The 12131-nt window shown below is 44.7% G+C and overlaps 1 protein-coding gene across 1 annotated transcript in view; it reads right to left on the minus strand.

Moving 5' to 3' along the window:
• ZFHX3 (zinc finger homeobox 3) overlaps positions 1-12131 on the minus strand; it is a 543893-nt gene that overhangs the window by 506214 nt on the left and 25548 nt on the right. The window contains exon 2 of the mRNA XM_067004579.1: positions 9499-9626. The gene's annotated coding sequence lies outside the window, so the exon portion shown is untranslated. The remainder of the gene's footprint in view (positions 1-9498; positions 9627-12131) is intronic.

Genomic DNA, 12131 nt, shown 5'->3' on the forward strand with positions numbered 1-12131 from the left:
AAGCCAAGCTGTTTTGCCAGTCCACTTGTATACATTAGAAACCATGATGGTCACAGACAGTCTTTGTTTGTGGTGTTTCGTTTTGTTTTGTTTTTAATGGAAAAAAGCATATGTAAATAATCCCTAATGATCAGGTCAATGGTCTTAGGGTTAAAGCGGGGCTTTACGCTGCTTTTTGAAAAGCTGCCCTGCTTCGTGGCCCTGCAGCATCGTTTCTGGAGCAGTCTCTGGGAGCAGAGCGAGCCCCTGGGGCCGTCCCTGCCCCGTACCGGGGCTGGCCGGTGGCCGGCCGGGAACCTTCCAGCAAGAGCCAGCTGATTTTCTGCTCCGTTATCTGCAGGTGGAGTTCAAACAACCACCCCAGAAAGGCCCGCACTTTGGGGTCCAGTTTTTATCTTGTTTATACCATTTCAATACATCTGAGTTCAATGAAATTAATCCTGATTTACAGCAGTAAGCGAGCAAAATAATGGTTCTAAGTGGTGTAACCTTTTACCGTCTTTCAGTTGCCAAAGTCTACCAGCTGTTAAGTCTATCAATTTTGCTCTTTTCATTTTTTCAGGCACATTCTACCTTCAGTTTCTGCTCAAAATTCAATTGACTTCAATGGGATTTCTGTGTAAGGAGCAAGGCTCGAACGCAGCCGCTGAGACAAATCTGCCGTCGATTTCAGCAGCCGTGAGGCCGAAGGCGCCGTCCCCGGGAAGGGACGCCAGCAGAGGAGGAGGTCTCTGCGCAAAGCCCACTGCGCAGGATTAACACATAAGCAAGATCTTATTTATAATGACTCGTTCATTTAAAAAAATGCAAAGCACAGTGCTTTATCTGTTATTGTGCCGTAAGCTTCCAATACTCGTTGCTAACTACTTTGAGTTATTAGCGCTGCCAAGGTTGGCTATGCCTGAAAATCTTTGTTGACTCAGTTTCAATGAAAGTAGGGGTAAATTAGTGATGTCACCACCGGAAAGCACAATATTTTTGCTGTCAAATATGCTTTGAAAAGTTGTTTAAACAAAGGGAAGTAAAACACCTAGCTATGAAAGCTATATAGAAACATGATCACTGAACTTTACATTTAGGAAGAATTAAGCTTTTAAAAAGTTTTTTCCACTGAAAAAGCCTTTAATGGTAGTTATCCAGGTGGCCCCTGGATTTATTGTTGGATTTCGCTTTGACTGCTATGGAGTTCCCAAGGGCACTATTATGTCAATAATTTCGAAGGCAACATTTTATTCCAGGTAACTGAAATTCCTTAGAAGATGAGAGCTTCAGCTTGGAGATTCTCGGATCCCATTCGAAATCACTCATACTGACTACAGTAGAAATTTAAAAATAAATTGTTGTATAGCCTTCTGCTTTCAGCTATATATATAATCTATATATATATTTATAAACATTCTTTATATAACAATTCAGAACTTAATTCCCCTTGACGCTATTAAAACTATATATTTAATTACATTCATAAAGGAGTTGCCTGGGATACAGTCAAAACCTACCACTAATTCAACATGTATTATATATTAACACACTTTGCGATTCTGAAAAATTAGTAAGACGGGTCATACGCTGTCTTCGTTCTGGGCATGGAACTTCCATCAGAGTCAGTCAACAGCCTTTATTTATAAAGTCTGGGTTTTTATGAAGAAGTCTATAATGACTATTTTTGGTCAAGCTTAAAAGAAAAAGAAATGGCACAAAGGTCTTCTGGTTTCCAATGCACAAAGCATATTTTGCTAGTAGGAAAAGTAGAGTAGGACTTCTATCTAGACTAAACAAATTTCAGTACAAAATGATAAATGAATCAAGGAACTTACACTTTGAGATCCTAAATTATATTAAGTCTCTGATTTTATGAAGCCAGAAAAAGGTCATTTCGTGACACTTATAAGCTACAGTAAATAACTAAAATTTATGTGGTACGATGATTTTAATAGTTATTATTCTCAAAATCTTGATAATCAATACAACTTGTAAGAAATCTGAGAAATTAAACTGAAAATATAACATATATAAGATATGTATTATTATTATATAATAATACATAGTTTCTTTTAAGAACTATGATGTTTAATGTCCACTGGCCATGTTTGTTCCACAGGTCACATATAAAAATAAATTTACTATATTTCTTGCATTTGATTAACAGAAAGCTCCTAGTGATATGTGTCCAAATTCCCAGGACGGTTGTCCCTGTGTTGGTGTCTATACAGGCTGTCTTGCATAAACTGAAAACCATCTGTCATAAATACATAATCGCTTTTAAATCCACCACACCCATTCCTCCTGCTCCCCAAAAAGGATGCATGTGAAGTATGGTCTGCCCCTGAAATATTCCTTGCAAGTTGCTAAGTGGATATAAAAGAACACAGACCTAAAATAATCTGCAAATAACTGTAACATAAGCCCTGAAAAATGCTTTTGGAGCTGGAGAGAGGGGGGAGAAACAATTCCATCGCCCGGAGTCGACTCAGAACGCGATTCTGAGTGAAGCATTCGGGCAATATTGTTTGTCCCAGGTTTATTTTGTAAATTTGAGAGATGATTGCTACAAATCTTATTTAAATCAAGCTTCCTTTTGAATATTTTCTTGTAATTGAACAAGTGTTAAACTGCATCAGGCTGTCACAGCTGTTACAATACATGAACCACACTTACAGTAACAGCTTTCGTTCCACATTTTTGTGGAGTAGTTTCCATAGCACTATGATCAGGGTTTGCATATTTTTATACCACTTGCATATTGAAAATAAACTCTGATGTTTAGATTGCTTTCTCCAAGTGCATCTGGTACTTAAATTTCCTGAAAAACTGAGCAGGCAACTCTGATTTAATACCAAACAGCCAGAGTATAACACCTTGTTCTATTTTTTGTAGAGTTATTTTCTTTTCTTTTCTCTTAAATTTGTAACTAAACAGTATATCGCATGAGAAAGCTTTGAAATACGCATTTATCTTAATTGTCACCCATGAATTAAACATTACGGCAAACTTTTCCATTCACAACAATATACAATACAATCAGATATTCTCCATGTAATAATACGCTTTGCATAATTATCTATGCCTCGATTCAACGTCTAGAACAGACAAAAAGAAAAGTGCGCGGAAGTTTTAATTAAACCCCGGTCCTCGTGCACAGGCACCTGCCTCTGGCCAGCAGCCCCAGCCCGGTGCCACCTGGGCGCACGATGGCACAGCCCCGGCACGCCGTGCACGCGCCTGGGGCCAAGCTTATTCCTGACCAAGGAGCCGCCTTCTTATTAGAAAAATATACACAACTTTATATGTCTTGAGGGAAACAACCTAATGAGCACAAGCTCTTCTTTGGAAAGCAAAGCAAAGCCAGCACGAAGATGGCTTGTGTCCTGCTGGCTTCCCCCCAGAGCCGACCCCAGCCGCCCGCCAGCGCTCGCGGCCGCGAAGCACGGGGCCACGCCGTGCCGGCACCGCTGCTGCCTGCGAAGCGCCCCGCGAATTAGCAGATTGGAAATTAGCAAAATACAGCAATGCCGTTCACTTTAAATTTTAATAAGAAACAGAGACATCTTCTCTCTCTTTCTTTTGCTGTTCCTCCCTCTCCTCTAAGAACAGAAGGCTGCTGGTGAAAGGAATGAAAATCTGGAAAGAATTTGGGGTGGACTGGCCAACCCCCTTTCATTTCCTTCAGATGTTTACAATCTAGCACCTTTCTGAAGACAAAGATGGGAAAAAAGCTATTTTTTCTTTTGACTGAAGGGTGAGACAGGGGGGTATTAAAAACTGATCAATGTAATTTTTTTCGCAGAAGTATTTGCACATCTGTGAAATAATGTAATTTATGAAAAAAATCTTTTTATATGACATTCATGATTATAGCCTGATCTGGAAAATTATTCAAATATAAAATTAAATACTCAAAAACTAGCTGTGCTGTGGATGACTGAGCTTTTACCAGCTGTGCATCACACTTCTGTAATTCTATTAAAAGTATATAAGTGAGGCTTTCCAACTATGTCTGAATCTCTTTTAAAAGGAATGTTACATTTCTAAATGTCTTTATGATCAGTTGCGTTTTGTTTTTTCTTGATTATCATCCCAGTTGTTGGATACATTTTATCTGACTGTACCAAAAAGAAAAAAAAAGGAAAAAAAAGAGAGAGAGAGAGGAATGCATACCCGTGGAAAGCGCTCTATAAATTATATTGTATTTTATTATCACAGGGCTTAAGGAAAAATTGGCTCTTAAGAAAGGTTAAAAACCTTTAAAGTGCATTCTTCTGTTTGGCTGAAATTGCCTTTGATTTAACGCGATCCATCTGGGCCCGGTACCTGGCCACCTCCCTGCTCCGCCCGCCCCCAGCCCGCGCGAGGCCCGGCCGCACGTGGGGCGCCCAGGAGGCGGCCGTGGGGCGAAGGCCCCCGAGCGAGCGCGAAGCCGCAGCCGCTCTGCTCCCAGGTTTCTGAACGCCTCGTCCCCTGCAAGACGAGCGGAGTGCCTGACTAGTCCCCAGCATTATTTTACACGCCGAGCCGCACGCCCCGCAGTCAGGTCGGGAGGGGAAGGGCTCCGCGTGCTTCCACACCGTTTTCTCCTCGGTTTCAAGGCGTTCTGCTCGATCCCAGCTGCGTCGGGCAGGACTGCACGGCCAACCTGCCCCGTAGCACAGGCACAGGCTCCGCATCAAAGTTCGCCCGTATTTTCTAAGCTTAAATATAACATTTGGCACAGATCCTCCGCATCTTTCTTATTATCTACAGGTTACAGATAGTATAATCTTGAAATCATGTGCACTTTCCCATGTAACAAGCCAATATTTTGATTAAAAGGGAAAATACAATCCTAAAACCAACCTAAATGCTCCGGTATAAACTAGCCATTAAAAGAAGAGCACCAACAAAAGGCCACATTAGTAAAAGACAGGATCTGCAGTTGTAGTTTAGCAGGGAGAGAGACAAAATAAGGGATAAGATATTGTTTCTGCTGCCTAAGACAGACGGACTTTAATAACACTTAACAGAATGATGCACATTAACGATCTCAGAAAGCACTTCTTATGCCTCATCCATCATGCGGAGGAGAAAATGAAGCCTTCGACAGCATTAGGAATTATTCTAGATCTTGTCAGTAATTCGCAGCTTCTCTGTAGTATCGTAACACAAATTTGTGTGTATGAGACACTGACCATTAATCTAAGGGCTTTTTTTCACTCGCCACAGCGTGCTGAGAATGTATCAATTGTTTCATGGAGAAATTTCACAGATGAAGCCTTACTAAATAAAACACGGAAGAGGAAAGAGATATAGACAGAAACATAAACAAGGGGAACTCAGAGACAAATTATTATCCTTAAAACAAAAAAACACAATAAAATCTCCATATATGTGTTTTCTGAATGGGCAACAACAGACCTCATTCACTGAAAATAGTCAGAATATGCAGTGATTATAAAGTTATGCTCATACATACAAACAGACTTATATTTAATTTTCTGGGAGCCTTTTTTCCCCTCCTTACCAGAGCATAGGAAAAAGCCTGATCTCTCTCCTCCCAGGAGAGTCGTGTATTTTTACAAATAGTAGCAAAACAAATTTCAATGCAAAATGCCATACGACTAAATAAACAATAGCTTTTGGCAACCTTTTCCTTAAGTCGAAATCTGCTGTTAATCGCATGATAGCTGTTTCAACTGGAATCTGTACTACAAAGGAAAATGTCCATAAATATTTGTACAGCAAACTCCTAAGAAAAAAACCCTCTGAGTACGCTCCAAACTCATTTCTATACATGTGACGTAAAGATGAAAGCTAATGAGTTATATGAAGTTTATGATAAATTAAAACTGTTCTGCTTCCAAAACTCATACAGCAAGCAGATGTATGTTTACATAGACGTGATCGACTGCTCAACAGCAGAACACTTGTCAGACAGAATGAGGTGAATTCTCCCCTAGATGTGGAGGAGCTGAATTGTCTCAGGAAAAAAAAAAAAAAAGGATGGAATTTGACAAATACTAATCATGCAGCAATAATCAGCCTTGCAGTGGCCTAAAACATACACTATTTTATCTCAATTGAAATAGCGACATATATCCTAGAAGTCCTCAAAGAAATTTGGATTTAGATAATATATTGTGATTGCAGCAGATATGCAGGATTAAAATCATTCTTGATCTTCAAACAGAATAAGAATGTATAGTTCTGTTTACCGCACATATATTTGTACATAAAAGATATGACAAATATTTTAGGTTATTTAGAAGCCCATATTTCTTTATTTTCAATTTGTACACACCGAATACTGGGAAAGTGATTTGACAGTCACAGGTAATAGGCACAAATTACAGATTAAACTCATTAGAAATTATAAACACTCATATAGTCTCCTAAACCCCCTGACAAAACCTGAAAATTAGAAATCCAATAACCAAGCATCAATAGGGTCTTTAACGGCTGGACAGATGTTTAAACTGCACGATGCTCATGTCAGGAGCGAAACGAAACAGTTGAAAATCAAGGTTTGCACGAAATAACAAGGCACTAATGTCAGCATATAAACTGTTTCAATCCATCTTTTGGCATTAAATTACATTCTTCTATAATTGTATAATTCTGTTGTTCATTCATTTTGCATAATATGAATAAAATAAAATAAAATAATTAAATAAATAAAATAAAATAAGGAAAATATGCAGATGAGGGAGACCGTTCTAAAACACTCTGCATAGCCATCCTCAGAAAAGGATTACTATCAAATTGATGCATACAAAAAGTCAGGACTATTGTCAGAAAATAAATGTAAATAATGCTTAAAAATAAAATCTTATCAGCAAGCTTTAATTCATGGCTTATTTAATTAAATCACAGAGGGAAATATTGCAGGAATGGTCACCTCACCAACAGTAACTAGATAAATCCCTAGGAGCGGGCACTGGGATAGCAAAAGAAAAATTGTTTGTGTTCCTAGTGTTCGGTCTGACCTGGGAAGGATAACAAAAGAATCTGGCATGAATATGTATTTTTATAGAGCGTGCTGCTGGTAAACATACCAAATAAAATAGAGTGGATTATTTTAAAATAGTTTCTCCTTAACTCTCAATATGTTTAATATGATGATATGAAAAACTATATATAAACCAGAAACATATTCAGCCCGTACAAATTCTTTACAGCGCAGTAAAAAGGCAGCCAGATTTCAGCAGAAGAAAACAAACAAACAACAGAAATGCTCCGAAGCTGCCCTGTCTCTCTGCAAGCCTGCGTGCTCTCCAGTGCCGAGATAAAGACCCAATCTGCTCATCAAACACCTCCGGGCTCGGCCATCTAATAGGAACAAATTGGCAATGACTGCCCAAGCAAGTAACACAGGCCCACTGATTTGTAGATTGATACTGATGCCTAATGATCCCCTTGGGCAGATCAATAGCAACAATCCTCATCCCTGCCTTTCTTCTTTATTGGCACGGAGGACGGAGGCGAGCAGAAGCCGTGCGCGCGCTCCCCAGCACCGCCGCTCCCGGCCACGGGGCAGCAGGGGCTCCTCCGCCATGGGGGCCGAGGCCGCCCGGCCTCGACGCCTTGCCAACGGAGCGAGAGCACTGCTGCCCATGCTCCCCCGCCACGTGAGTGAGCACCAGCGGTGGCTCCTGGCCACCCCGAGCACGTGCCACCGGCCCGGGCTGGGCACGAGGACCGCTGCCACCGCAGCCGGGATGCAGCGCCCGCGGCCAACGCGTGCCAGGCCAGGCCCACGGCTGGGCGCTGGTGCCCAGACAGCGCCGAGACGCCAAGGATGAGGTGAAAACACAGCACGTGTCAGCACCACGCTTTAAAAGTTGAGACTGCTAAGAACTCGAGGCAAGCACGGTGCTTCGGTGGCACAGAAATGAAAGAGGGGGCGGCCTGGCCATCGTTTAGGAAGCCAGGCCGTACGGACAGGTGGATTTACCCTGCGGATCGCCGCAATAGGGATGTACTGCGCTTCTTGTCTTGGTGCTCCTGCCTTTTCCCTCCTCGACTTTCAGTTGTCTTGTTGTCTCTTAGTGCACTACAGTGTGATCAATCAGGCAGTTTCAACGCAGGATTTTTATTCAGTTAACCGTGAGTCACTTTCATCCACTTCCCCCGGCCCCACCCCTTGGAAGAATTAGGGATTTTCTATTTATTTATTAATCTAGTGAATACAGTTATCCCATTAGTATATCCTTTTAAAGTCCCTGGTAATACCTAAGAAAAACTAATAGAGGTGCTTTTTTTTTTTTTTTTCAGTGAATTAACGTTAGTGACGTTCTGCAGACTTGTGAGTGGTCATTTGCGGCACCGGGGCTGCCGGCAGGCATCGCCAGCAGCACTGAGGGTCTGCGGCAGCTTCCCTCGCTCTACAATAACTGTGTACGAACACAGACCTTACCGGGCGCACCCAAATTAGCAGGTAAGCAAACACAGAACAACAACAACAACAAAAACAGCAGAAAGTTTGTGTCTGCCGAGTATGAAATATTAATCCCGCAGCGAATGGGTGCGTAACGCCGTCTGAACCGCTCTCCCCCTGCGAACTGCCCTGCACACACCCTCAGGCCCCTGCTGAGCCCACGGGCAGGATGAGAGCACAGCCTCGGTTCTTAAATCGCATTCAGCCCCACGGCCGCCCGCCCGCGATCTGCTTTGTTCAGCAACCGCCGTGGTATTTTTATTCTTTATGGCCGTTTTATTAAAATGTGGATAAAGCAAAAGGCAAAGGATAAAATTAAATTTCACTGACTGTAAATTCCTAAAACGTCCCTCCAATAAAAGATTTCCTTTTAACAACAAAACCGCCTTTCCCGTCTCTCCCCCTGTGCTGTCGCACGCCCGCAGCGAGCACGGAGCTGCGCTGACACCCGGGTGCCCCCCGCCCGCCCCGCGGGTCCCAGCTCGGGGCTGCCCCCCCGGCACACGCGGCCCTTCTGCCGGGGCTCCCCCCCCCGCCCCGGGGCCGTGCCGCAGCCCCGCTCCTGCCAGCACCGGGGGCTGCGATCGCCGCCGCCGTCGTACCCACGAGGAGCCGCGGCCGGGCCCCCGCCCCGGCGGGGGGCAGCGGGGGCCGCTCCGCACCGCCCTGGGCCCGGCCCTGCCCGCAACCCCCCCCCCCCCCCCCGGGGCCGTCCGTGCCCACGCGCGACCCGGCCCTCGCGCCTCCCGCGGACACGCGGCCGCAGCCCCCGGCCCCGCGCCCCCACGCGCGGCCCCCACGCGGCCCCGGCGCCCCCACGGAGCGCGGAGGCAGCGCGCGGCGAGGAGCGGCCGCGGCGCCGGGAGGAGGGAGGGGAGCGCGCACGTGTCACGGCGCAGCCCCGCGCCCATTTGCATATTCACATGAGCTCCGTTCCCAGATTGCTTAAGCAGGCAAGAAGTTAAGGTGTCTTCCCCACCCACCTTCCTTCCCTCCCTGCTCCGCAGAGAAACGGCGATTTATAACCAAAAAGGGAGCGGGAGGCAGAGAGGGGAGAGGGAAGAAAGGGTTCGCGCAAACTGCCTTACCTCCGCCGGCTGGCTCCCGCTCTCCGAGGAATTCCCCCTGGTTCCGCTAGAATTTTTGAGAACCATCCTTCAGGGTTTTTAGTTTCCCCTTCCTCTCCCTTCCTCCTCCTCCTCTCTCGGTGTTGTGACTGGGTTTATAAAAAAAAATAAAAAAGACAACTCCATGTTAAGCTAGCAGTCAGGGCATCGTGAAGTCTAGGGCTACAGGGGGAGGGAAAAGAGGAGGGGAGGGTCACAGCTTAATGCCTTACAAAAGGGAGCCAAAAGCCTCTATATTTTTTTTTAATATCCTATACAAAACGCCGGCATGCATATACATGTAATACACGCGCGCGCAGGGCAACGTACATGTCACTAATTAGATTTTCGCCAAAAAGTGTCGAGGCTCAGCCTATGACGCAAATAAACGCAACGGCATTCGGAGTTAACGTGGGAACTCCATCCCTAACCTGCCCTGTTGTTCCTCCGTGTGCACAGACACCCGAGGAGCGCGAGGTTTTATGTAGCGCGCCGCACTGTTTGCGATAGCTCGCACAATGGTTGAGCATCCAGGTCCAGCCTTAGCCCCACGGTGCTGGCTGGGGCTGCTTCCCTGCAACGGGGCCGGTACCGAGGAGCACTTCTGCACAAATTAATTTCCACGTCGCACAGCTCTAACGAGAGCGGGAAAAGAAGGGGGGGAAACAAAATTGTGCATCCCCTTGCAAATACACCAAAGTGGCGTCCCCGTGTTTACGGAGAGGGTGACCAGGAGCGCAGGCCTATTGTTCTGAAAGGCACAGCTTTTGTTAGCCCGGGCGGCACAGGCTCTGCCCCCAGCCTGCCTGGTTCCTCCAAGGAGCTCGGATCCCTTGCACCAAGCACGCCACCGCTCCGTGGATCGCGTCCACTTTTTAACAACCTTGCATTAAATGTTTGCTGCAAATACGCGGTGCGTACACGTGGCACTTTTTTACAAACGTGTCATTACCATGAATGATTAAGGGCTTCGTTGCTCCCCTGTGCAAGGTCTTAGATCTGATTGCTGACTGATTGCTGAGTTCCACTGTACACCTCACAACATGATTTCAGTGAGAGGGTCGGGAAAAAAATGCACTTTATTAAAGATATTTTTTTTTTTGCACACAGAATATTTAGGAACGGTCAAATTTATTTTTGCAATTGGCAAAGGCAGGTTTGCTCCTAAGCTGAACCGTCGCGAGTCGTGTTTCATCCCAGCGTACATTTTTATGGAGAAGTTATAAACCCCTGAAATACGCGGTGTCTATCAGGAACGCTGGATGTTAGATCACACGCCGCAGCAGCGGGAGCCGCTCTCTCTGATGCAGGGGCTACGGAAGCTAGCGCAGGAGCGGTGTTTGCGTGTGCGCTTGTACAGTAACTCCATGTGCGTTTGCCACTGTACGGGGCTGCGGCGGTGGAGGGCAGACAATAGGAGCCGGGGAGAGCGAAGGAGTTAACGGGAGCTCTGCTCCTGCTCCCGCCACCAAGTTGCACGGGGCTGAGCGGGGACGAGGAAAGCAGGTCAGTGGCTACCAACTGGTTAAGCAAACGCCAAAACAAAGAGCGCTTCTTTATTTTGACGAGATCTTGGTAGGCACGCTTTCTTATAAAAAATAATTTCTCTGCCTTTGTTTCTCTCCTCCTTCAAAGAGAGTGGGAAACGTGGTCCTTTGTATTCACGCCTGGTTTCCAAAGGAAGAAAGGTGATTTTTAAGAATCTGGCCACCGAGCATGAGTTACTCGTCCTCCACCCAAAACTGATTAAATAAAAAAAAAAAAGGGAAAAAAATTCTTTGACAAGACTCAAAGGGTCCCTGAAATAAAGAAGAAAGAAAAAACATCCAAAACATTAGAGACAGAAACATTATATTTCAATATTATCATATGAATTAAATGTAATCCTTGAAGCGACTAGTCCCAGGGGTCACATATTAGGCCATTTTTTTCTTTTTTTTTTTTATTTAATAGAGGTCATCCAGGCTGAAAAGCAGAACCCAAATGAAAAGCATCTTCAATGTGGTTATAACATGAGCTGCACGAGGTCAGGCAGTGTCTTGTATGGCCTCATAAAAAATACATAACCAGACAGCCTAATAGTATTTCTTTGCATTCATTTTTGGATGGGAACTGGCGGGTGGGGGAGGGGGAGGGAAGGGGCTGATGGAGATAGGAACATATAAAAAACCGCACGTACATTTCCATAATGTGCAGCTTTTAATACATTTCAGTTAGGAAAAAATGAACATTCATTTTAAAAGATGCCTCAGTGAGCTTTCTTTAAAGGACCAATCCTAAGAACTATTTCTATGGCCCTAAAAACAGAGGTGGCGTTTTAGCGTAGCCCTGTGCGCGCGTGCAGCTCCTACACACACACGTGCATTTATTTAGGACAGTGGTGCTATAGCCACGCTTAATTGGAAGTGCAACCATGTTGGGCTTGCTTTCATTAAAAATTCCTAATGCACTTTGTTATTTGTCCGTACACAAACACAGCCTGATTAATTTGAATTATTTCTCTTCTGAAAAGAAATACAGATGAAAAACCCCGGTTACGTGGTTTCTGCTTTAATTTGCTCTCACAGGGGAGGGGTTTGCCCAGCACAGAATTTATGCAGGTTGCAAAGATACAC

This window comes from Anser cygnoides, chromosome 12 (genome assembly GCF_040182565.1).
Source record: "Anser cygnoides isolate HZ-2024a breed goose chromosome 12, Taihu_goose_T2T_genome, whole genome shotgun sequence".
NCBI lineage: Eukaryota > Metazoa > Chordata > Aves > Anseriformes > Anatidae > Anser > Anser cygnoides.